The 25,434-nt window shown below is 38.4% G+C and overlaps 3 non-coding genes across 3 annotated transcripts; all 3 read left to right on the top strand.

The window, feature by feature from the left end:
- Positions 1-3,342: 3,342 nt before the first annotated feature.
- Positions 3,343-3,540, top strand: LOC122037697. The gene has a single exon (XR_006127711.1). It is a non-coding gene; the product is annotated as a U2 spliceosomal RNA (small nuclear RNA).
- A 15,696-nt stretch (positions 3,541-19,236) lies between these two features.
- LOC122037684 lies at positions 19,237-19,433 on the top strand. Its single transcript, XR_006127698.1, has one exon. It is a non-coding gene; the product is annotated as a U2 spliceosomal RNA (small nuclear RNA).
- Positions 19,434-22,180: 2,747 nt separating this feature from the next.
- On the top strand, positions 22,181-22,379 carry LOC122037703. Its single transcript, XR_006127716.1, has one exon. It is a non-coding gene; the product is annotated as a U2 spliceosomal RNA (small nuclear RNA).
- Positions 22,380-25,434: the final 3,055 nt, after the last annotated feature.

Genomic DNA, 25,434 nt, shown 5'->3' with positions numbered 1-25,434 from the left:
TGTGTGAGATGACTGACTGGCGTCAGGGGTGACCAGGACGCATCATTAGCATCATATGCATTGATGCATTTATATTTTTATGATTGTGTTTGCTGCATTTGGTTGCTGCACTTTGGTTGGATACATACTTTTGACCTGCTTACAGGATTATTGACACTTTCGGTTTGACACTATCTTTTTCAGGTACCAGGTTATTTATGGTGTCGCTTGGAGCATCCTGTCTGCTGGTCCCCACGTCACATCAGAAGACTTATCGGTTTCACGTATGTTTTGTTTGTTTTATGTATCAGTTTGTTTAGCTCTGTACTCTGGTTTTATTTTTGGAGAGTTGATGTTGTTGTGTGGTGTTTTGTATTTGTTATTGGTTGTGTAAGCCTAGCCGGCTAGCAGTTTTGTGTTTTGGTTTTGGTACAGCCGAGTGGGCTGCTTTATTTTTAACTGCGTGGTTGTGTCAACCAGAGGCTGAATTTGATATTAACTGCGTGGTGTTTGTTTTCTTTTATTGTTATTATTCCAGCCGCATGTGGCTGAGGTATATAGTGCTTGTAGAAAAGTTTCAGATTGTCCGCCGTACAGGGGAGATGTTGCCGAAATTTCTTCGGACAGAGACTCCTCTGGGGCGTGACAGTGCCTCACTACCTTCCACGGGCTGATCTGTGGCCAAGCGAAAGAAGTCGCCAATCTAGCTTCAAGACCAGCGCTGGATTCTTAGCCTCGGGTTGCTGTGAAGTTGCCGACAGTGAGTAAGGTGATCAGACCACAAGGTGAGCCTTGATTTGGTCTTGAATGGTTGAGTATGTACACACTGTGAATTAGACATTTGTTTTGTCTAGGTGCTGATTTGGAAGGGTTGACTTGCTAGGCAACGGCTCCACCTCGCTCCGGATAGGATTATTGGCAGCAACTTCGCCTACTGTGCTGCAATAGCGAATCTTCTCCTACTGTAGTTTGAGGTGAAAATGTAGGATTTTGACACATGTTTTAGGTATGAATTGATACGTACCTAAGTTGGTTATAGGGTGAATTAGGTATGTTATGTTATAATACATGATAAATTATAGTCATGTTTTGAATTTGATATTAGTTAGGTATGATCATTTTTGTTGTAGATAAATTATGTTCGATGGTTGTGTTGATTTGGGTTAAGGAACTAACCCTAGTGGAACCACTGATTTTATTTAATTAGGGTTCGTTAATTGTGTTGTGTTGATTAGTTGGATCCAATTTAGAATTTTTTTTAATTGGATTTCGAATTTAGTTGGCTAATTGTTGTATGATATAATTAGCTAAACTAGACCTTTTGTTGATAACACAGGACTCTGATTCGAGACAGTATCTCGACGTCGAATTTGGACTAGATACGATTCTTTCTTATTGAAGGCGGGTACTTTTGACATATTGTCTTTGATATGCATAGTAGTGAAATTAACAAGTTGCATTAATTATGTTCCTCATTTGTTTCGGTTAATCACTACCCGATTACCTGTTACCTGCTTGATTGATTGTTTGTTTTGCATTTCGTGTCGTTATGTACCTGATTACACATGCTCATAGGGGTAGTGATATAACCATGCTTCACCATGTTCAGGACCTAGATTTGATACCTTATTTGATCAGTGTACTTTGATCTGATTTATTCACTAAGGTGCACATCATTATATGTCCAGAGATTGGTTTAGTATATTACCATGCTTAGTGTCATGCACCATTCGCATGATTGCATGCTGTGTGATAGATTGCTCCATTATTGTCGAGCACATCGCCAGTTTCATCACTGTTCGGTGCTCCGTTGTGACGCTTATGGATAGCGTGACGCAGCGTGGTAGCACGTCAGTTTGCTCTTCCGGTGCTCCGTTGGTCCGCTCATGGGTAGTGTGATGCAGCGTGTAGCACGTTAGAGATCCCTCCCCGTCATAGTGTACCGGGAGATGAGAGCATTGCGTTCCCCCATTTATGATTTGGGGTAGGAGTATGTGTGTACTCCGACAGCATCCCGTCCACTCGGTCACTCATCATGAGTAGTGATGCAGAGTGCACGGTCGTCACAGCCCTACCCACTCGGTCCCACTTTTGGTTGTGAGTTGGCTGACTGGCGTCAGGGGTGACCATGACATGGGCATCATATGCATGATGCATTTATTGCTTGTATTTGTGTTTGCTGCATTTATATGCTGCATATTGTTTGGATACCTATGTTTGACATGCATACAGGATTTCTATACCACTCGGACTGTTTGTCCTGATACCCAGGTCCTGGTTAGTACAGTTTCTCTCCTGTTTTACTTCGGTTTGCATTTACCTTTATTTTATCAGGAGATTGTACGCATGATTAGTGCTAAGTGTTATTTCCTTACTTTGCATATCAGTTGTACCTGCTGAGCGTTGGACTCACCCCGCCTCCATTGTTGTTATTTTTCAGGTTGATGCTGTCAGGAGAGAGTTCCAGGTGCTAGTCCCCTGCAGACCACGAGGGCCTTTTAGATCTTTTGGTTTTCTTCTTTACTACACCGTGTTTTGAACTTGTTATGTTTTGGATACTTTGGATCTTGTATGGATTGTTACTTGTGATGACTTTTATTGGGATTTGCTTTTACTACATGTCTGCCTAGATGGCAGAAGAGGTAAGTTGGTTTTATCACCGGTTTTGAGCTTTACGAGTGTAGTTGAGTAGGGTTGTTTTTGAGTCAGAGTATTATTGTTCTGTTTACTTGTTATATAAACTGCGTGGTGATTGTTTTATTTTTGTTATTATTCCAGCCGCATGTGGCTGAGGTATATTGTGCTTGTAGAAAAGTTTCAGATTGTCCGCCGTACAGGGGAGATGATGCCGAAATTTCTTCGGTTAGGGACTCCTCTGGGGCGTGACAATTTAGTGGTATCAGAGCATAGTTTTACAATCTTTGTTTTCATATTTTGGATATTTGGGATAACCTGATACCAATTTATTTGGTATCAGAGCGCCAGGTTGGCGATACTTGTTTGATTTTTGTGTTACGGATTTCTAGATTTATCTGATACCAATTTATTGGTATCAGAGCGGGTTATGATACGTGAGCAACAAGACTCTCCAATCTTTTCCACGGCCAAGGAGAAGGAGACGTGAGAAAGATCACGGTTTGTAGTGTCCTCTCGCCTCTTCTTAAAAAAAAAACTCTAATGGTCATTTATACCAGGTGGAGTTGTACTCTCGCCTCTATTTACAAACAAAAAAAACTGTAATGACCTTTTATACTAGGTGGAGTTTAGAGTTTAGGGTTTCAAATTTAGTCCCATATCGTTTGTTTTTGATTGACGGAGTGGAACTAGTGCTATAAAAGAAGAGGCTATGGCACTTTCTCATTCATACCTTTCTCGGCCTTTTGGCTAAGATCAAGTGTAGTATCTGTTCTTATCAGTTTAATATCTCATACGTGGACCATTGGTTCACTTTGATATTAAATTAATTTTTATTTTGGGGAGAGATCATTACAGTAGCTTGCTATTGGATCCTTCGCGTGTCATCCCTGTGTTGCACTATTGTAGGGGTTCGACACACCCGACCAAGATAAATTAAAATTTATATTAAATTAAGTTTTTTTAAAATTATTAATTATAGTGCAAGAAATTAAATCTTAAAATTTTATATATTTAAAAATAAATACAAAACACATAAAAATAATTGAATTTTTTTACTGAATTAATTATTAATGTTCAGTTAATGAATAAGAAATTTTAAAATTAGAATTGAATAAATTGATGTTTTCTTAGATTAAATTTTAAAATAATTTAATTAGGTCCTTCAATTTAATCGAAATAACTTAATTAGTGTGGTTTTTTTAATTTGGTAAGAAAAAATGATTTTACTCCGCCGAAAAAAGTTAAATCACGTACCAAACAAATTTCTAATAGAGAAAATTCAAGTATTCAACTTACTAATCCTGGGATGGTCAATCCAACCATAAAAATTTTCCACTGGTCCATCAATCCAGTGTTCTTAGATCAATCGTCCATTAGAGAAAATTCATTCGTTTATTCATCGAGATTTAAACTCAATCCTTAAATATTTAGGAAATTAAAAAAAGTGCCTTACCGTGGTACTATTACACAAGAACAACCTTATTTATTGTTTGAAACTTGTTCAACTATTTATTAAATTTAATTATTTTATTTTATTTTATTTATTTAACATGTCTATAAAACAGTTATTGATGATCATTATTCACCAACATACTTGTTCAAATTTATTCGTAAGGTATTGAAATTGTGTTGTATTGAATGAACAAAAATAATTTCTTATTAAATTGAACACCAATCTTATTTTTGAACAATTGGTTCATTTACCGCCCTATCCAGCACGCTTGGGATATGCAATGAGGGCACAATGATAGGGCACACATGGGATGTGTACCGAGAGCACAATGTTGTTACCATCTCGATGATCTTGAACCAACTCCAGACCAATGCTTTGGATAAATAGGCTCGCTCAGTCAAATTGATAAATGGATCACTGAAAGAACATGCCAAATGATAGACCTTGGTAAAACCCTAACCCTACAGTCTACGGAGGGCCCGAACTATAGGAGAATAACTCGAGGGGTGATTAGCTTGCGGGTTAGATTAAGTAACATGTTAAGGCACTTTCATACCAGGAAGCAACATAGTTGGGAAAGTAGGCAACAAAGTTCTTTAATATATTTTGCAATGGGAGAAGGAAGCACAAAGGCCAAAGTAAGATTGACTTTCCACATCTCTTCCCTCCAGGCTATTGTAGGAAGATATAAAAGAAACAAAACGAGTTTAATAGGATGAACCCAGCATATCAAATGAGAACCACTAAAACATCAAGAGTAAGATGCATGAATTGAGACTTCCTCCTCAAAATATTTGATAGTACGATTGATCATGTCTGAAAATTGAAAAGAGGGCATGCTGGCAATGGTGACTTGGTTATTGATTGGAATAAGACTTTTTACTATGAGAAAAAGTTTTCCTTTGATCTCGCAAACACAAAAACAAGTTAAAAAAATGTTAGTGCCCAGAAATCAGGGGAAGTCTTTGGCGATAGCCCTCTGATGTTAATGACGGAAAGCCTCAGCGAGTGGCGGCCATGAGCCAAGCCACCGGCCAAATCGGAGACAAACTCCGTGGGTGTCCCTCAAGGCCTACGACGTCGGCAATTGGCGAAGTTCGTGACATGGACGCTATCTTTCCATGTGTTGGCAGCGGGCAACAAAATCGATCGGAGCGGCAGCAAACAAGAGCAAAAGGAAGGGGTAGCAATTTTAAGCAGGAGATTTGTCATGCATTTATAACTAACTATGTGCTCTGATACCATTGTTGATACTCTAAATGCATGAATCAAAACAAATTAAAATGGTAAACACTTACAACGATCTCCCGCAGATCTACAATCGGCGAAGTGTAACGACCCAAATTTCCTCATTTTGAGCCCCAAAAATAATTCAAAAATATTTAGAAATACTATAGAAAAATTTTAGAGATTTTTAGAAATTTTTAGAGTATTTTTATGCAAATTTTGGAGTTCGTTTGGTATTTTACCAAGGAGAATAAGTTTTAAAAATAAACTAAAATAAAAAAAAAGGGTTGTAGACGCTGGGATTGTAGTTCAATTGGTCAGAGCACCGCCCTGTCAAGGCGGAAGCTCCGGGTTCGAGCCGCGTCAGCCCCGAACTAGGATCCGATCCGTTAAATAAATTTATCCATTTATTTAACGTGAAAAAAGAAAGAGGGAGCAAGAGCTAATACCCAGCGGGATCCCTATTTCTTTTGTTTTTATTTCGTATTTATCATCAGACAAATATGGGAATTTCCATTTCTTTCATTAGTGCCGATTGATAAGAGAGAGACATAACATAATAGTTAGATTCGTACAATCGGTAGTATTCTTATATTTACTTTACTATTTGAATTTAAGAGATACTTGTCCACTTTTGTTTTTCAATATTCTTGATAAATAAAATAGAAAAGAGTACCCCTTTTTATCGGAGTAAGATGCATGAATTGAGACTTCCTCCTCAAAATATTTGATAGTACGATTGATCATGTCTGAAAATTGAAAAGAGGGCATGCTGGCAATGGTGACTTGGTTATTGATTGGAATAAGACTTTTTTCTATGAGAAAAAGTTTTCCTTTGATCTCGCAAACACAAAAACAAGTAAAAAAAAATGTTAGTGCCCAGAAATCAGGGGAAGTCTTTAGCGATAGCCCTCTGATGTTAATGACGGAAAGCCTCAGCGAGTGGCGGCCATGAGCCAAGCCACCGGCCAAATCGGAGACAAACTCCATGGGTGTCCCTCAAGGCCTACGACGTCGGCAATTGCCGAAGTTCGTGACATGGACGCTATCTTTCCATGTGTTGGCTGTAACACCCCAAATTTCATGATTTGGAGTCCTAAAAGACCTTATAAAAATCTAGAAATGCTATAGAAATATTCTAGAGATTTTTAGGAATTTTTAGAGTATTTTTATGGAATTTTTGGAGGTCGTTTGGTATTTTTACTAAGCGAAGTAAGTTTCGACAAAAATATATATGTTGAAGCCGGGTTTTGAACCCAAGAGCTCGGACCCGAACAAGGCTGTAACCGGACACAGCCGACCAGATGAGCTACGCTCATTTTGTTAAACTTATATGGAGCGAATTGTATATATGCAGTAGATGGAAGGTTTAAAATAAATCGGGGAAAAAGGGGTGTGGCCAAGAATCGAAGCCCAAACCTATGACTTCAAGCAAAGCCCAACGGACCAACTGGGATAGCGATCGTTGCTAATTAAATAGGCAGCGACAAATATTTAAGGTATAATTGATAACAGAAATAACCCTAGGTTATAAAAAGGGATAAGTTAAGAGAGAAATTAAGTTTTTCTCAAAATTCCTCTTCTCCCTCACGAACGGCGTCGGCGCCGATTCTGCCCGAGCGAAGGAAAACGAAGCTAGGGCTTCGTCTCCGGCGGCCGGCGAGGGGCGAACTTCGGGAGTTCTTCGTCGATCCGAGGTCGCTCGTCAAGAAGGAAGCCGTGAGCGAGGAAGAGGCCCCGATTTCAAGTTCACCCGAGCCCTAGAAGCACTAGAAGGTTCCTCCTTCGGCTGTGAATCAAGGAAATGAAGGTGAGTTGCTTCTCACCTGCAGTAGGATAGCTCCGAATTTCTTTAGTTTCTCACTTTTCTTCCGAAGCACACGTGAACCCTAGTTTCACATCTTGATGCCGTGAACCCTAGTTTTTCTTCACTAAGCAGAATTACTTCACTTTGTTGTCGAGAATTTCAAAGAAGGGAAACAGATTGTGTTGTTTCGAATTGTAGTTTGGATTCGGTAGAATTTAGATCTTGTTGCTTTAGAAGCTTGCTGCCGTGTATGGAGATTTCGGATTCTTGATTTCTTCAAGATAACTTATAGTTTTGGGGACAGGTTCAGGTTTTCTTTGAAGATGTGTTCCCTTTCTGCTTTGTTGTTTCTTGTGAGCAAATTTTGGATCGGATTCAAGGTTGTTTATGTTCCTTAGTAGACTTATTCTTTTGTAGCTTAATTAGACATGCCAATTTGATTTCCTTTATAGCTTACTGGACCAACATGTGTTTATTAGGCATTTTAGCTTCAGTTTTGATGTATATACAAATATATGCACATTGAGTATTATGAGTTAGTTTAATTTGTTGGTTCCTTTAGTTTTCTGCCGTGAGTCTTCAAGGAAGAATATGCATGATTAAGTTTGGTTTTTGGATGCCCTAACTAATGTTTCGAGCATGAACAGTTTTAAGCTTAAGGTTGAGTTTTAGTTCCTTCCTTTGTATTCGGATTTTTCCTATGGCTTCCAGATCATGCTTTATAGAATAGGGTAGCTAGGGACCTATTTGCTTGATGCTTAAGTTCTGTTATAGCATGCTTAAAGGTATTTATTTGCTTGATGCTTGTGTTCTGTTATAGCATGCATGTCCTGAATTTAGTCTTGTACATGTGCAGATTGATATTTCATTTATATCATTGAAACAAGCATTATAAAGGTTTTAATTCCAGCATGTATTAGTTTTGTTTTGTGCTATTTGCTGGATATGAATAAGCATGCTTTTATTAGCAAATGCAGAACTTAGTTGAGTTCCTTTCATTGCTGTTTAGTATTTCCTGATGAAGCATGATATACTGTTAATTCCATGCAGCAATGATTCCTTTATTTTCTAGATTCTATTGCGTGCCTAGTAGTTGAATTGGTTTTACAATCACAGCATGCTTAAGTTGTTCTAGTTTCTTATTTGCTATTGGAATAACATGAGCAGTCCTATTTTTATAGCATGCAGATTTTAGATAAGCTTAGTATGCAGATTTTGATAAACTTATTATGCAGATTTTTATTAAGCTTTGCACGCAGATTTATGTTAAGCTTTGTATACAGATTTTCAGTACGTAGAGTGTGTTCTAGTGCACCCCAAGTGCTTGATAAGATGCTTAGCTCAATATAATGCTACAGTAGGCATTTTAATAGCTCAGTAAATGCAGTAGAAGCATTTAAAATAACTTATTTAGTCTTGCTTCAGCTTATATGGGACTACGGTCCAATGGGTGGGCTCCCACAGTCGCCTCTAGGTTCAGATAACCTAGTTCTAGGTTCAGATAACCTAGTAAAAGCAAGATAAGAAAATTAGCTATGAAATCAGTATTTTATTTTCAGCAGTGGCACTGTACTGGATTAGATATCCATTGGGTTGGGCTCCCACAGTCGTCCCTAGGTTTAGATAACCTAGTAAACCCTACTAGACTCGGAACTTGCAATCCCGGGTTTAGTTAGGGATGCGCGCACAGCAAGTACAGTTGCCGGGCCCATCAGCAGCATGATTATTATTTTAATCTATTATGTAAATAGTTTTCAAAACTTCACAAATTAGTTATGTGAATACAAGTTAGACTCAGTTTAGCATTAATTAGTTTAGCTTAGGTATCAATTCAGTTTCTTATTGATACACATGATAGTTCTATGATTATCTTTACATGTTAGCTTTTTAGTTAGTTCCTTTGCTATTTATGAGCATGATTAGCTATACATGTTTAGTATTTCAGTTAGCATGATATGATTTCTTTGCTATTCATGAGCATGAGTAGCTATACATGTTAGTTTTCCAGTTAGTTGATTTCTTGTCTATTTATGAGCATGAGTAGCTTTACATGTTAGCATTCAGTTTTAGCATGTTTTTATTTATATACATGCATATCTAGATTTTGTGAGTAGGATAGCGCTCACTAAGCTTTTAGCTTATAGATACTATTTTCCTCCTACTGCAGATAAAGGAAAAGGAAAAGTATAAGAAGGAAGGCGACAAGGAGATGCTGTGACAGTGTGTGTGATGCCAGGACTATAGAGAGATCCAGAGTTCGCTAGTGAATTTTCAGGACCTACCTGTTTAGAGTTTTAGTTTATGTTATTATGAAGTTGAGATTGTAATTGAGTTTATTTCCGCATTGTAGTTTGATACCTCCTATTGTTGGAGTGATATGGTTGTTTGCCACTGCTAGAGTAGTTTCATATTTTTATTGTGCTATTATACTGCGTGGTTGTGAAATTATATGTTCCAGCCGCCTGTGGCTGAGTATACATGTTATGTATCCCAGTTTGGGGTCACCGGTACAGGGGAGACTCTGCCGAAATTTTTCGGTAGAGTTTCTATGTGATTTTTAATCATACCGGTTAAGTAGAGTTAGTAGTCAAGTAGCGTCCACCTTTAGAGAATAGTAGTAGTGTAGAAAGGTGGGTCGTTACAGTTGGTATCAGAGCAGTTCCCATTCTCCAGCATCACACACATTAGCATCAGCCTTGCCGTCTTCCAAGTAAGAATACCTCTACTTAATTTATGCTCCTTGTTTTGTTATTACAGTTCATGTTTATATGCCTACTGCTTGTTAGTATGTGATAGTTTTTAAACATGATATCAGTAGTTATATAACTGTGATTACATTAGTTATGTTATGTTCTCGATGACTTTAGAAATGGCACGAGGACGCCCAGCTAGAAGGGCACTAGCTACTGAGCCCCAGCAAGAGGCAGACAGTTCAGTGCCTCCTCCAGACCTTACAGCATTAGCTGAACAGCGACAGGAAATAGCCACCTTAAAGGCTAATCAACAGAGTACCCCCACAGTCACCCCGGAACCGAATCTGACGACTCCAGAAGTCTTAGAGGTTCCACCAGCCCAGCCTACAACGCCAGCGCCAGCACCAGTACCAGCACCAGAGAAAGCCTATCTGATCCAGTGGCAGCGAGTCAAGCCAGAGAACTTCTCAGGCACTAGTGAACCATGGGATGCACAAGCCTGGTTCAAAACACTGGAGAGCACGATGGAGCTTCTGGACTGGCCAGAACAGGAGAAGGTGAAGTGTGCCTCCTTCTGCCTGACAGGAGACGCACGCATGTGGTGGGAGAGAGTCAGAGCGAAGCGCCCAATAAATCAGATGACATGGGCTGACTTCGAGAAAGAATTCTTCGAGGAGTTCTTTCACATGCGGGTCACAAATCGCCACTACGACGAGTTCACGGAGTTTCGTCAGGGCAACCTATCAGTTGAGGAAGCCGTGAAGAAATTCAATAGACTGGCTCGTCTATGTCCCGAATTAGTCAGCACAGAAAAGGAACGAGTCCGGTTGATGCTCAAGATGCTGAGGCCCGAGATAGCAGTGAACGTGGCTGGTGGCATACATAGGCCACAAACCACAGAGGAGTTAGTGAGCAGTGCCTTGACTACAGAGCATTACCAGAACAGCATAAAGCAGCAGAAGCAAGTCTCCTCAGAGTCTAAAGGCCAAGGAAACTCTCACAATCAAAAACAGCAAGGCCACAGCTCTAATTGGAAAGGGAACTCCAACAGCAAGCGCAAATCAGGGAGTGACCCAGAAGGAGGACCATCTAGCAAGCGACCCAGTTATCCAAAGTGTGCTACTTGTGGGAAATTCCACCCAGGGGTTTGTCGCAAGGGCACACGAGGATGCTTTGAATGTGGACAAGAAGGGCACATGGCCAAGCAGTGCCTGAACAAGACCGGTCTTCCTCCGCCACAGCAGATTCAGTATGCAGGCCAGTCAGCTCAGTTATATCAGATGCAGTCCACTCTAGAAGGTCCACCGATCAGCCAGGGCAGATTAGAAGCCCCTCCAGCGATGGCGAATGCGAGGATCTATTCACTCACCAGAGAGGACGTAGCCAATGCCTCGACAGTTGTCACAGGTCAGATTAACATCTTACAGTATAGTGCTACTGTTCTATTTGATACTGGGGCAACCCATTCTTATATAGCCAGGGCATTCGCCGAAAAATTAGCAATACCCCCAGAGGTACTCAGTAGTCAGTTTCTGACAACATTACCTTCGGGAGAAGTTATGGCATCCACGCACTGGCTCAGAACAGTGCCAGTCATGATAGCAGACAGAGAACTCTTTTGTGATCTGATAGTGCTAGACATGACTGACTACGATGTCATATTTGGAATGAACTTCCTGATCAGATACGGTGCCTCCATAGAGTGCCGTAAACAGAAAGTCGTATTCCAACCTGAATCAGAAGCACAGTTCGAGTACATCGGAGAACCCTAGAGAAAAAGAGCAGGTTAAATCCTCGATACGTAGGACCCTACCCCGATCACAGAGGGAATTGGGAAGGTAGCTTACAAGCTAGACTTACCTCAAGATATGTCAGTAATACACAAGGTATTTCATGTCTCCATGCTAAAGAAGTGTATTCACGACCTTAGCCAAGTGATTCAGCCTCAGACAGTGCAGATCCAAGAGGATCTTAGCTATGAGAGCAGACACAGATAGTGGACAGAGCAGACAAGAGAATAGGAAACAGAGAAGTGTCATTAGTGAAAGTCATTTAGAACCAGAAGCACGGGGAAGTTACTCGGGAGCGTGGAGACAGCATGAGACAGAAATGTCCAGAATTAGTCTAAGTTCGAGGACGAACTTTTTATAAGGTAGGGAGAATTGTAACACCCCAAATTTCATGATTTGGAGTCCTAAAAGACCTTATAAAAATCTAGAAATGCTATAGAAATATTCTAGAGATTTTTAGGAATTTTTAGAGTATTTTTATGGAATTTTTGGAGGTCGTTTGGTATTTTTACTAAGCGAAGTAAGTTTCGACAAAAATATATATGTTGAAGCCGGGTTTTGAACCCAAGAGCTCGGACCCGAACAAGGCTGTAACCGGACACAGCCGACCAGATGAGCTACGCTCGTTTTGTTAAACTTATATGGAGCGAATTGTATATATGCAGTAGATGGAAGGTTTAAAATAAATCGAGGAAAAAGGGGTGTGGCCAAGAATCGAAGCCCAAACCTATGACTTCAAGCAAAGCCCAACGGACCAACTGGGATAGCGATCGTTGCTAATTAAATAGGCAGCGACAAATATTTAAGGTATAATTGATAACAGAAATAACCCTAGGTTATAAAAAGGGATAAGTTAAGAGAGAAATTAAGTTTTTCTCAAAATTCCTCTTCTCCCTCACGAACGGCGTCGGCGCCGATTCTGCCCGAGCGAATGAAATCGAAGCTAGGGCTTCGTCTCCGGCGGCCGGCGAGGGGCGAACTCCGGGAGTTCTTCGTCGATCCGAGGTCGCTCGTCAAGAAGGAAGTCGTGAGCGAGGAAGAGGCCCCGATTTCAAGTTCACCCGAGCCCTAGAAGCACTAGAAGGTTCCTCCTTCGGCTGTGAATCAAGGAAACGAAGGTGAGTTGCTTCTCACCTGCAGTAGGATAGCTCCGAATTTCTTTAGTTTCTCACTTTTCTTCCGAAGCACACGTGAACCCTAGTTTCACATCTTGATGCCGTGAACCCTAGTTTTTCTTCACTAAGCAGAATTACTTCACTTTGTTGTCGAGAATTTCAAAGAAGGGAAACAGATTGTGTTGTTTCGAATTGTAGTTTGGATTCGGTAGAGTTTAGATCTTGTTGCTTTAGAAGCTTGCTGCCGTGTATGGAGATTTCGGATTCTTGATTTCTTCAAGATAACTTATAGTTTTGGGGACAGGTTCAGGTTTTCTTTGAAGATGTGTTCCCTTTCTGCTTTGTTGTTTCTTGTGAGCAAATTTTGGATCGGATTCAAGGTTGTTTATGTTCCTTAGTAGGCTTATTCTTTTGTAGCTTAATTAGACATGCCAATTTGATTTCCTTTATAGCTTACTGGACCAGTATGTGTTTATTAGGCATTTTAGCTTCAGTTTTGATGTATATACAAATATATGCACATTGAGTATGATGAGTTAGTTTAATTTGTTGGTTCCTTTAGTTTTCTGCCGTGAGTCTTCAAGGAAGAATATGCATGATTAAGTTTGGTTTTTGGATGCCCTAACTAATGTTTCGAGCATGAACAGTTTTAAGCTTAAGGTTGAGTTTTAGTTCCTTCCTTTGTATTCAGATTTTTCCTATGGCTTCCAGATCATGCTTTATAGAATAGGGTAGCTAGGGACCTATTTGCTTGATGCTTAAGTTCTGTTATAGCATGCTTAAAGGTATTTATTTGCTTGATGCTTGTGTTCTGTTATAGCATGCATGTCCTGAATTTAGTCTTGTACATGTGCAGATTGATATTTCATTTATATCATTAAAACAAGCATTATAAAGGTTTTAATTCCAGCATGTATTAGTTTTGTTTTGTGCTATTTGCTGGATATGAATAAGCATGCTTTTATTAGCAAATGCAGAACTTAGTTGAGTTCCTTTCATTGCTGTTTAGTATTTCCTGATGAAGCATGATATACTGTTAATTCCATGCAGCAATGATTCCTTTATTTTCTAGATTCTATTGCGTGCCTAGTAGTTGAATTGGTTTTACAATCACAGCATGCTTAAGTTGTTCTAGTTTCTTATTTGCTATTGGAATAACATGAGCAGTCCTATTTTTATAGCATGCAGATTTTAGATAAGCTTAGTATGCAGATTTTGATAAACTTATTATGCAGATTTTTATTAAGCTTTGCACGCAGATTTATGTTAAGCTTTGTATACAGATTTTCAGTACGTAGAGTGTGTTCTAGTGCACCCCAAGTGCTTGATAAGATGCTTAGCTCAATATAATGCTACAGTAGGCATTTTAATAGCTCAGTAAATGCAGTAGAAGCATTTAAAATAACTTATTTAGTCTTGCTTCAGCTTATATGGGACTACGGTCCAATGGGTGGGCTCCCACAGTCGCCTCTAGGTTCAGATAACCTAGTTCTAGGTTCAGATAACCTAGTAAAAGCAAGATAAGAAAATTAGCTATGAAATCAGTATTTTATTTTCAGCAATGGCACTGTACTGGATTAGATATCCATTGGGTTGGGCTCCCACAGTCGTCCCTAGGTTTAGATAACCTAGTAAACCCTACTAGACTCGGAACTTGCAATCCCGGGTTTAGTTAGGGATGCGCGCACAGTAAGTACAGTTGCCGGGCCCATCAGCAGCATGATTATTATTTTAATCTATTATGTAAATAGTTTTCAAAACTTCACAAATTAGTTATATGAATACAAGTTAGACTCAGTTTAGCATTAATTAGTTTAGCTTAGGTATCAATTCAGTTTCTTATTGATACACATGATAGTTCTATGATTATCTTTACATGTTAGCTTTTTAGTTAGTTCCTTTGCTATTTATGAGCATGATTAGCTATACATGTTTAGTATTTCAGTTAGCATGATATGATTTCTTTGCTATTCATGAGCATGAGTAGCTATACATGTTAGTTTTCTAGTTAGTTGATTTCTTGTCTATTTATGAGCATGAGTAGCTTTACATGTTAGCATTCAGTTTTAGCATGTTTTTATTTATATACATGCATATCGAGATTTTGTGAGTAGGATAGCGCTCACTAAGCTTTTAGCTTATAGATACTATTTTCCTCCTACTGCAGATAAAGGAAAAGGAAAAGTATAAGAAGGAAGGCGACAAGGAGATGCTGTGATGGTGTGTGATGCCAGGACTATGGAGAGATCCAGAGTTCGCTAGTGAATTTTCAGGACCTACCTGTTTAGAGTTTTAGTTTATGTTATTATGAAGTTGAGATTGTAATTGAGTTTATTTCCGCATTGTAGTTTGATACCTCCTATTGTTGGAGTGATATGGTTGTTTGCCACTGCTAGAGTAGTTTCATATTTTTATTGTGCTATTATACTGCGTGGTTGTGAAATTATATGTTCCAGCCGCCTGTGGCTGAGTATACATGTTATGTATCCCAGTTTGGGTCACCGGTACAGGGGAGACTCTGCCGAAATTTTTCGGTAGAGTTTCTATGTGATTTTTTAATCATACCGGTTAAGTAGAGTTAGTAGTCAAGTAGCGTCCACCTTTAGAGAATAGTAGTAGTGTAGAAAGGTGGGTTGTTACATTGGCAGCGGGCAACAAAATCGATCGGAGCGGCAGCAAACAAGAGCAAAAGGAAGGGGTAGCAATTTTAAGCAGGAGATTTGTCATGCATTTATAACTAACTATGTGCTCTGATACCATTGTTGATACTCTAAATGCATGAATCAAAACAAATTAAAATGGTAAACACTTACAACGATCTCCCGCAGATCTACAATCGGCGAAGTGTAATGACCCAAATTTCCTCATTTTGAGCCCCAAAAATAATTCAAAAATATTTAGAAATACTATAGAAAAATTCTAGAGATTTTTAGAAATTTTTAGAGTATTTTTATGCAAATTTTGGAGTTCGTTTGGTATTTTACCAAGGAGAATAAGTTTTAAAAATAAACTAAAATGAAAAAAAAGGGTTGTAGAAGCTGGGTTTCAAACCCAGCACCCCGGACCCAAGCAAAATCGGCCCAACCAATCGAGCTGCGCTCGATTTGTTAATCATATAAGGAGCGATATATATTTAAGTAATAGTTAAGAACAGTAAAAAAATTGGAAATAAAAGTGCGCGGCTGAGGAATCGAAGCCAAGATCTCTGACTTGGTTAAAATCTGGCTAACCAAGTGTGCTGCGGGCGGTTTTGTTTAAGAATAGATAGTAAAATTATTTAAAGAAGTGAACCGAATATTGAGTTATAAGAGAGAACTTAGGGATTTATTTTTCCCGTGACCTAAAATCCTGTTTCCTTCTTCCTCTTCTGCGTGTGCGACGGCGGGCTCGGGCGAAAACGAAGCCGCGAAGAGATTAAGGTTTTCTCTTCGGCGGCCGGCCAAAGGGGACTTCTCCACGAGCTCTTCTCGGATTCGAGCTCCTCTCGTCAAGAAGGAACAGTAGGCACGAGGAAGAGGGCGAGTTTGCGATATCCTCCGCAAGCCCTAGAAGCATTGGAAGCTTTCTTCTCCGGCTGTAAGTCCAAGAAAAGCCTAAGGTGAGTTGCTTCTCACCTGCAGTAGGAGTAGTTCCGATTCGTTTGGTGTTTCCTTGTTGGTTCGAGTTTTACTGTGAAGCATGTTTAGGGATTTTGGTTTTCTGCCGTGAGGGGTTAAGGAAGATGAAGGGGTTTTTGTTTGGATTAGATTTTTGGATTTAGCTTATTCCTGATTTCGAGTTAATCTGTGAAGTTTGATGGTTAAGGTTTGCTGTGCAATTCGGGTTTGTGACCTTGCTGTGCAAATCGGATTGGTACGGATTTGGGTTTATGCCATGCATTAGGCTTGAGTAACCTTGATTTGGAAGTTCAGTTTTTAAATCTTGTTGTAAATTCCGAACATGAACAGCCTTTATAAGTGCAGATTTAGTTTTGTTGAAATCTGAGATAAATGAATAAGTTGTTTAGGTTTAACATGTGGTTTCGGTTTCTACTAGTTGAACATGAGCAGCCGACCCTTTAGTTGGCAACATTGATATCTTTAAATTCCTTTCTTTGCTACTGCATGAGAATGGGCAGCCGGCCTTTAGCTTGCAGTGTTGATTTTCTTGATTTTTCTTCCTTGCTATTAATTGAGCATGAACAGCAGTGTAGTTTCCTTAATGAGCATGCACAACTTGGTACCTTAGTATATTTGGATAGATCTTTTGTTGCTGTTTTAAGGGCAAGAACAATCTTTATTTAGTCAGAATGAGTTTAGCATTACAGCTTTCTTGTCTTTGCACTTAAGGAGCAAGAATAGTCCTTAACATCAGTATTTTAGTTTTGGGTACCTTGCATTTTAACAAGCATGAACAATTTGTGTCGAGTTTCGGATTTCTTTTGAAGTATGAAGTTATTCCAGTAAGCATGAGATTTCCTATTTGTTATTCCAGCAAGAATGAAGTTTTCATTGCTAGTTATTAAGCACGAACAGCCTCTAATTTTCAGAAAGCAGTTTGTTTCTGTTTAATTACAGATAGTATATCTTGAGCATGCAATTATTAGTTTCTTTGCTATTACATAAGCATGAGTTTCTATCTTTAAGAACTATAAGCAAGAAAGACTAAGGTTTAGACTTGATTTCAATTCCAGAAGATTGAATATCAAAAGCGCACACAAGGTGTTTGCTTAAATGCCAAGTAAGGGCAAGTATAAAGAAGTTATAGTTAAAAAGAAAGTATTTTACTTTTAAAGGGCATGTACCGGACACAAGGTCGAAGGGATGGGCTCCAAGATGCCCCTAGGCACAAGGCCTAGAAGTATCTTAGTAGTTTCGGGATTAGCTACCTCGATTCTTATTAAGAATGCGCGCTAAGTAGTACAATGCCGGGCCCAAAAGAAGTTTATTATTATTTTGAAGTATTAAAGTATAAGTTTTGAAACAAATGAAACGAGCTTCAAATCTGTCTAGAATTAGAAAGTTTAGTTCTTGTTGTTTGAAGCATTCAGTAGTAGTTTTATTTGTTTCTTGCTATTAGATTATTCAGCATGTTTAGTTTTATTTGCTTTCAGCATGCTGTTATAGTTTTATTGTTATGAGCATGTTTAGCTTTACATGTTTAGTAGTTTTACATGTTTACTAGCTTTACATGGTTAGTAGCTTTACATGTTTAGTATGCTTCTCTTATTGGTTTATGAGCATATCTAGCTATACAATGATTAGCATTTCAGTTAGCATGATTTCCTTTGCTATATATGAGCATGAGTAGTTTTATATGTTAGCATTCAGTTTTAGCATGTTTTTATTTATATACATGCATATCGAGTTTTTGTGAGTAGATAGCGCTCACTAAGCTTTATGCTTATAGACTGCATTTCCTCCTACTGCAGATAAAGGGAAAGAAAAGATACAGTGAAGGAAGGCGACAAGGAGATGCAAGAGGAGTGTGTGATGTGTGGACTATGGAGGTCCTTGGGACTTAGCTAAAGAACTCATTTAGTTTAAGAATTTGTTTAGTTTAATTTCTTATTAAGTTGATAAGAGAATTATGTAGTAAGAGGTTATGTTTTCGGTTTTTCATTATCTGCATGATTTGAAATATTAAACTGCGTGGTTGTGGTTAGTTTTCATTTCTTATTAAACTGCGTGGTTGATTGAAATATATTCCCAGCCGCCTGTGGCTGAGTATATTATGCTTGTATTATGGAAAATGGTCACCGGTACAGGGGAGATTCTGCCGAAATTTTTCGGTAGGGTTTTCCATGTGATTTTTAATAAACCGGTTAAGTAGAGTAGTAGATAAGTAACGGTCACTCTTAGAGAGTAGTAGTAGTAGTAAGAAGGGTGGTCGTTACACGAAGATTGGATTTGCGGTCGGAAGAGCAATCATAGGATTGGAAAGCTCTCCACAATTCCACGAACCAAATCCCACCATCTCAGATGTTCTGCTCACTCTCTCGTTGTCTCTTTCTCTACACCGTGAATCGTCTCCCATGATCCTTGGACGCTCCCCTTATAAAGGGAAATAACCCAAGGATATGATGGGCTTTTCCGTTAAGAGTAATGGGGAACCCACAGACCCACAGACAGCTTCGGTGAAAAATTTGAACAGCTTACGAGGGAGTGAGATGGAGAGAGGGTGACCGACAGACGAGAGGCCCTGCTCGTCGACGCAGCTGCAACGGCGAAGCAACAAACCTTAACTAGCTCCAGAACAAAATCGCAAGCAACAAGACTCTCCTTTCTTTTCCGCGGCCAAGGAGAAGGAGACAGGAGAAAGATCACGGTTTGTAGTGTACTCTCGCCTCAACTGACAAAAAAACTCTAATGGTCATTTAGACCAGGTGGAGTTGTACTCTCGCCTCTATTTACAAACAAAAAAAAAACTGCAATTACCTTTTATACTAAATGGAGTTTACATGTTAGGGTTTAGAATTTAGTCCCATATCTTTTGTTTTTGATTGACGGAGTGGAACTAGTGCTATAAAAGAAGAGGCTATGACATTTTCTTATTCATACCTTTCTCGGCCTTTTGGCTAAGATCAAGTGTAGTATCTGTTCTTATCAGTTTAATATTTGATACGTGGACCATTGGTTCACTATGATATTAAATTAATTTTTCTTTGGGGAGGGATCATTACAGTAGCTTGCTATTGGATCCTTTGCGTGTCATCCCTATGTTGCACTATTGTAGGGGTTTGGCGCACCGACCAAGTTAAATTAAAATTTTATATTAAATTAAGTTTATTTTTAAATTATTAATTACAATATATGAAATTAAATCTTAAAATTTTATATATTTAAAAATAAATACAAAACACATAAAATAATTGAATTTAATGAATAAGAAAATTTAAAATTAGAATTGAATAAATTGATGTTTTCTTAGATGAAATTTTGAAATAATTTAATTAAAATTTTAAATTTATTAAGTTATTCAATTGAATTGAAATAACATAATTAGTGTGGTTTATTTTTTTAATTTGGTAAGAAAAAAGGATTTTACGCCGCCCAAGAAAGATAAAACACATACCAAACAACTTTCTAATAGAGAGGACATTTAATCCTTAGGGAATAAAACATGTAAAACACCTGTATCACTCGAATACCAATTTGGCTACACCGTGGGGGTAGAGTTTGGTTCAAGTTTGGCTTGAGGTTGGTTCGTTTAAATGTTATCAAGTTCTTAATTGAATTGGTATCAAGTACTCAACTTTCGCTGACTAATCCTGGGATGGTCAATCCAGCCATAAAAATTTTCCACCGGTCCATCAATCCAATGTTCTTAGATCAATAGTCCATTAGGAAAAATTCATCCGTTAATTCACCGAGATTTAAACTCGATCCTTAAATATTTGGGAAACTAAAAGTGTCCTATCATGGTACTATTACACAAGAACAACCTTATTTATTGTTTGAAACTTATTCAATTATTTATTAAATTTAATTATTTTATTTTATTTAACATGTTTATAAACAAGTTATTGATGATCATTATTCACCAATATACTTGTTCAAATTTATTCATAAATTTTTGAAGCATGTCCAATTAATTAAAATAGTGTTGTATTGAACGCACATAAATAATTTCATATTAAATTGAACACCAAACTTATTTTTGAACCATTGGTTCATTTACCGCCTTATCTGACATGCTTGGGATAAGCAACGAGGGCACAATGATAGGGCACGCTTGGGATATATACCGAGAGCACAATGTTGATATCATCTCGATGATCTTGAACCAACTCCAGACCAATGCTTTGGATAAATAGACTCGCTCAGTCAAACTGACAAGTAAATTGTTCGGTCACACTGAAAGAACATGCCAACTGAAAGACCATGGGAAAACCCTAACCCTACGGTCTATGGAGGGCCCAAACTATAGGAGAATAACTCGAGGGGTGATTAGCTTGTGGGTTATATTAACTAACATGTTAAGGCGCTTTCATACCTGGATGCAACAGAGTTGGGAAAGTAGGCAACAAAGTTCTTTAATATATTTTGCAATGGGAGAAGGAAGCATAAAGGCCAAACTAAGATTGACATTCCACATCTCATCCCTCCAGGCTATTGCAAGTAGATATAAAAGAAACAAAACGAGTTCAATAGGATGAACTCAGCATAACAAATGAGAACCACCAAAACCTCAAGAGTAAGATGCATGAATTGAGACTTCCTCCTCAAAATATTTGACAATACGATTGATTATGTTTGAAAATTGAAAAGAGGGCATGCTGGCAATGGTTACTTGGTTATTGATTGGAATAAGACTTTTTACTATGAGAAAATGTTTTCCTTTGATCTCGCACACACTAAAACATGCAAAAAAAAATGTTAGTGACCAGAAACTAGGGGAAGTCTTTGGCGATAGCCCTTCGACACTAATGACGCAAAGCCTCTGCGAGTGGCGGCCATGAGCACAACCACCGGCCAATATCAAAGCAAACTTTGTGGGTGTTCCTCAAGGCCTACGAAGTCGGCAATTGGGGAAGTTTGCGACATGGACGCTATCTTTCCATGTGTTGGCAGCAGGCAACAAAATCGATCGGAGCGGTAGGAAAAGAGAGCAAAAGGAAGGGGTAGAAATTTTAAGCAGGAGATTTGTCATGCATTTATAACTAACTATGTGATATGATACCATTGTTGATACTCTAAATGCACGAATCAAAACGAATTAAAATGGTAAACACTTACAACAATCTCCCACAGATCTACAATCGACGACGATTGGACTTGCTGCCGGAAGAGCAATCATAGGATTGGAAAGCTCTCCACAATTCCACGAACCAAATCTCACCGTCTCAGATATTCTTCTCACTCTCTCGTTGTCTCTTTCTCTACACTGTGAATCATCCGCCTTGATCCTTGGACGCACCCCTTATAAAGGAAAATAACTCATTGATATAATGGACTTTCCCATTAATTGTAGTGGGGAACGTGGGCATGCTCCTACGTTCCCATTTCCTATAGGATCGACATCTGAAGTCCACTAGTGACGAGCCGAGCGAATCGGGGGATCAAACCTACAGACACCTTAGGCAAAGAATTTGATCAACTTACGACGGAACGAGGCATGGAGACGTTGACCGACGGAGGAGATGTCCTGCTTGTCGACGCAGCTGCAGCGGCGAAGCAACAAACCTTAACTGCCTCCAGAACAAAATCACAAGCAACAAGACTCTCCTTTCTTTTCCGTGGCCAAGGAGAAGGAGACGTGAGAAAGATCACGGTTTGCAGTGCACTCTCGCCTCTTCTTAAAAAAAAAACTCTAATGGCCATTTATACCAGGTGGAGTTGTACTCTCGCCTCTATTTACAAACAAAAAAAACTGTAATGACCTTTTATACTAGGTGGAGTTTAGAGTTTAGGGTTTAGAATTAGTCCCATATCGTTTGTTTTTTATTGACGGAGTGGAACTAGTGCTATAAAAGAAGAGGCTATGGCACTTTCTCATTCATACCTTTCTCGGCCTTTTGGCTAAGATCAAGTGTAGTATCTGTTCTTATCAGTTTAATATCTGATACGTGGACCATTGGTTCACTATGATATTAAATTAATTTTTATTTTGGGGAGGGATTATTATAGTAGCTTGCTATTGGATCCTTCGCGTGGCATCCCTGTGTTGCACTATTGTAGGGCGACGGTTGAATCTTATATGCCTTATATGTATCAAAAGTAAATCTTAATTCCGGGAAGAACCAAAGTTTCAGATTTGATTTTTTTTTTTTTTACAAAAAACTCTTTCCCTTTTTCGATTCATTCCCATCCAAAAACTTTTTTCATTGGAGTTGTTTTTTTTGTATAGATTTGTTTCTTTTTCTTTCAATTTTTTTATTTTTATATTAATATTTATTTTTTTAGTCTTAGTATTTTTTTCAAGTTTGGCACCGATATGTATATCTGTAAAGTCGTGGCATCCCAGTGTTGCACTATTGTAGGGGTTCGACGCACCCGACCAAGATAAATTAAATTTTTTTAAAATTATTAATTATAGTGCAAGAAATTAAATCTTAAAATTTTATATATTTAAAAATAAATACAAAACACATAAAAATAATTGAATTTTTTTATTGATTAAATTATTATTTTTCATTTAATGAATAAGAAATTTTAAAATTAGAATTGAAAAAATTGATGTTTTCTTAGATGAAATTTTGAAATAATTTAATTAAAATTTTATTAGGTTATTCAATTTAATCGAAATAACTTAATTAGTGTGGTTTTTTTTTAATTTGGTATGAAAAAATGATTTTACTCCGCCCAAGAAAGATAAATCACGTATCAAACAACTTTCTATAATAGGGAGGACATTTAATTAATCTGTAGGGAATAAAACAGGTAAAACACTTGTATCATCCGAATACCAATTTGGCTACATCGTGGGGTAGAGTTTAATTCAAGTTAGGCTTGAGGATGGTTTGTTTAAATGTTATCAAGTTCTCAATTGAATCGGTATCAAGAATTCAACTTTCACTAACTAATCCTGGGATGGTCAATCCAACCATAAACATTTTCCACCGGTCCATCAATCCAGTGTTCTTAGATCAATCGTCCATTAGAGAAAATTCATCCGTTAATTCACCGAGATTTAAACTCGATCCTTAAATATTTGGGAAACTATAAAAGTGCCCTACCGTTGTACTATCACACAAGAACAAACTTATTTATTGTTTGAAACTTATATAATTATTTATTAAATTTAATTCTTTTATTTTATTTTATTTATTTAACATGTTTATAAAAAAGTTATTGATGATCATTATGCACCAATATACTTGTTCAAATTTATTCATAAGTTTTTGAAGCATGTCCAATTAATTAAAATTGTGTTGTATTGAACGAACATAAATAATTCCATATTAAATTGAGCACCAAACTTATTTTTGAACCATTGGTTCATTTACTGCCCTATCGGGCACGCTTGGGATATGTAACGAGGGCAGAATGATAGGGCACGCTTGGGATGTGTACCGAGAGCACAATGTTGTTACCATCTCGATGATCATGAACTAACTCCAGACCAATGCTTTGGATAAATAGGCTCGCTCAGTCAAACTGATAAATAGATCACTGAAAGATCAGGCCAAATGAAAGACCATGGGAAAACCCTAACCCTACGGTCTACGAAGGGCCCGAACTATAGGAGAATAACTCGAGGGGTGATTAGCTTGCAGGTTAGATTAACTAACATGTTAAGGCGCTTTCATACCGGAAGCAACAAAGTTGGGAAAGTAGGCAACAAAGTTCTTTAATATATTTTGCAATGGGAGAAGGAAGCACAAAGGCCAAAGTAAGATTGACTTTCCACATCTCATCCCTCCAGGCTATTGCAAGTAGATATAAAAGAAACAAAACGAGTTCAATAGGATGAACTCAACATATCAAATGAGAACCACCAAAACCTCAAGAGTAAGATGCATGAATTGAGACTTCCTCCTCAAAATATGTGACAGTACGATTGATCATGTCTGAAAATTGAAAAGAGGGCATGCTGGCAATGGTGACTTGGTTATTGATTGGAATAAGAATTTTTTACTATGAGAAAAAGTTTTCCTTTGATCTCGCACACACTAAAACATCCAACAAAAAATGTTAGTGCCCAGAAACCAGGGGAAGTCTTTGGCGATAGCCCTCCGATGCTAACGACGCAAGGCCTCTGCGAGTGGCGGCCATGAGAACAACCACCGCCCAAATCAGAGGCAAACTCCGTGGGTGTCCCTCAAGGCCTACGACGTCGACAATTGGGGAAGTTCGCAACATGGACGCTATCTTTCCATGTGTTGGCAACAGGAAACAAAATCGATCAGAGCGGCAGCAAACAAGAGCAAAAGGAAGGGGTAGCAATTTTAAACAGGAGATTTGTCATGCATTTATATCTAACTATGTGCTCTGATACCATTGTTGGTACTCTAAATACATGAATCAAAACGAATTAAAATGGTAAACACTTACAACGATCTCCCACAGATCTACAATCGGCGATGATTGGACTAGCTGTCGGAAGAGCAATCATAGGATTGGAAAGCTCTCCATTATTCCACGAACCAAATCCCACCGTCTCAAATGTTCTCCTCACTCTCTTGTTGTCTCTTTCTCTACACTGTGAATCGTTCCCCATGATCCTTGGATGCACTCCTTATTAAGGAAAATAACCCAAGGATATAATGGACTTTTCCATTAAGAGTAGTGGGGAACGTGGACATTTTCCAACGTTCCCATTTCCTATAGGATCGACATCTGAAACTGACTAGTGACGAGCCGAGCGAATCGGGGGATCAAACCCACAAACAGCTTCGTCGAAGAATTTGATTAGTTGATGCGGGAACGAGGCGGAGAGAGGGTGATCAACGGAGGAGATGTCCCGCTTGTCGACGCAGCTGCAGCGACGAAGCAACAAACCTTAACTGGCTCTAGAAAAAAATCGCAAGCAATAAGACTCTCCTTTCTTTTCTGCGGCCAAGGAGGAGACGTGAGAAAGATCACGATTTGCAGTGTACTCTCACCTCTTCTTAAAAAAAACTCTAATGGCCATTTAGACCAGGTGGAGTTGTACTCTCGCCTCTATTTACAAACAAAAAAAACTGTAATGACCTTTTATACTAGATGGAGTATAGAGTTTAGGGTTTAGAATTTAGTCCCATATCATTTGTTTTTGATTAACGGAGTGGAACTAGTGCTATAAAAGAAGAGGCTATGACACTTTCTCATTC

Source organism: Zingiber officinale, unplaced genomic scaffold (genome assembly GCF_018446385.1).
Source record: "Zingiber officinale cultivar Zhangliang unplaced genomic scaffold, Zo_v1.1 ctg72, whole genome shotgun sequence".
Taxonomy (NCBI): domain Eukaryota; kingdom Viridiplantae; phylum Streptophyta; class Magnoliopsida; order Zingiberales; family Zingiberaceae; genus Zingiber; species Zingiber officinale.
This window is presented reverse-complemented; position numbering and strand designations above follow the sequence as displayed.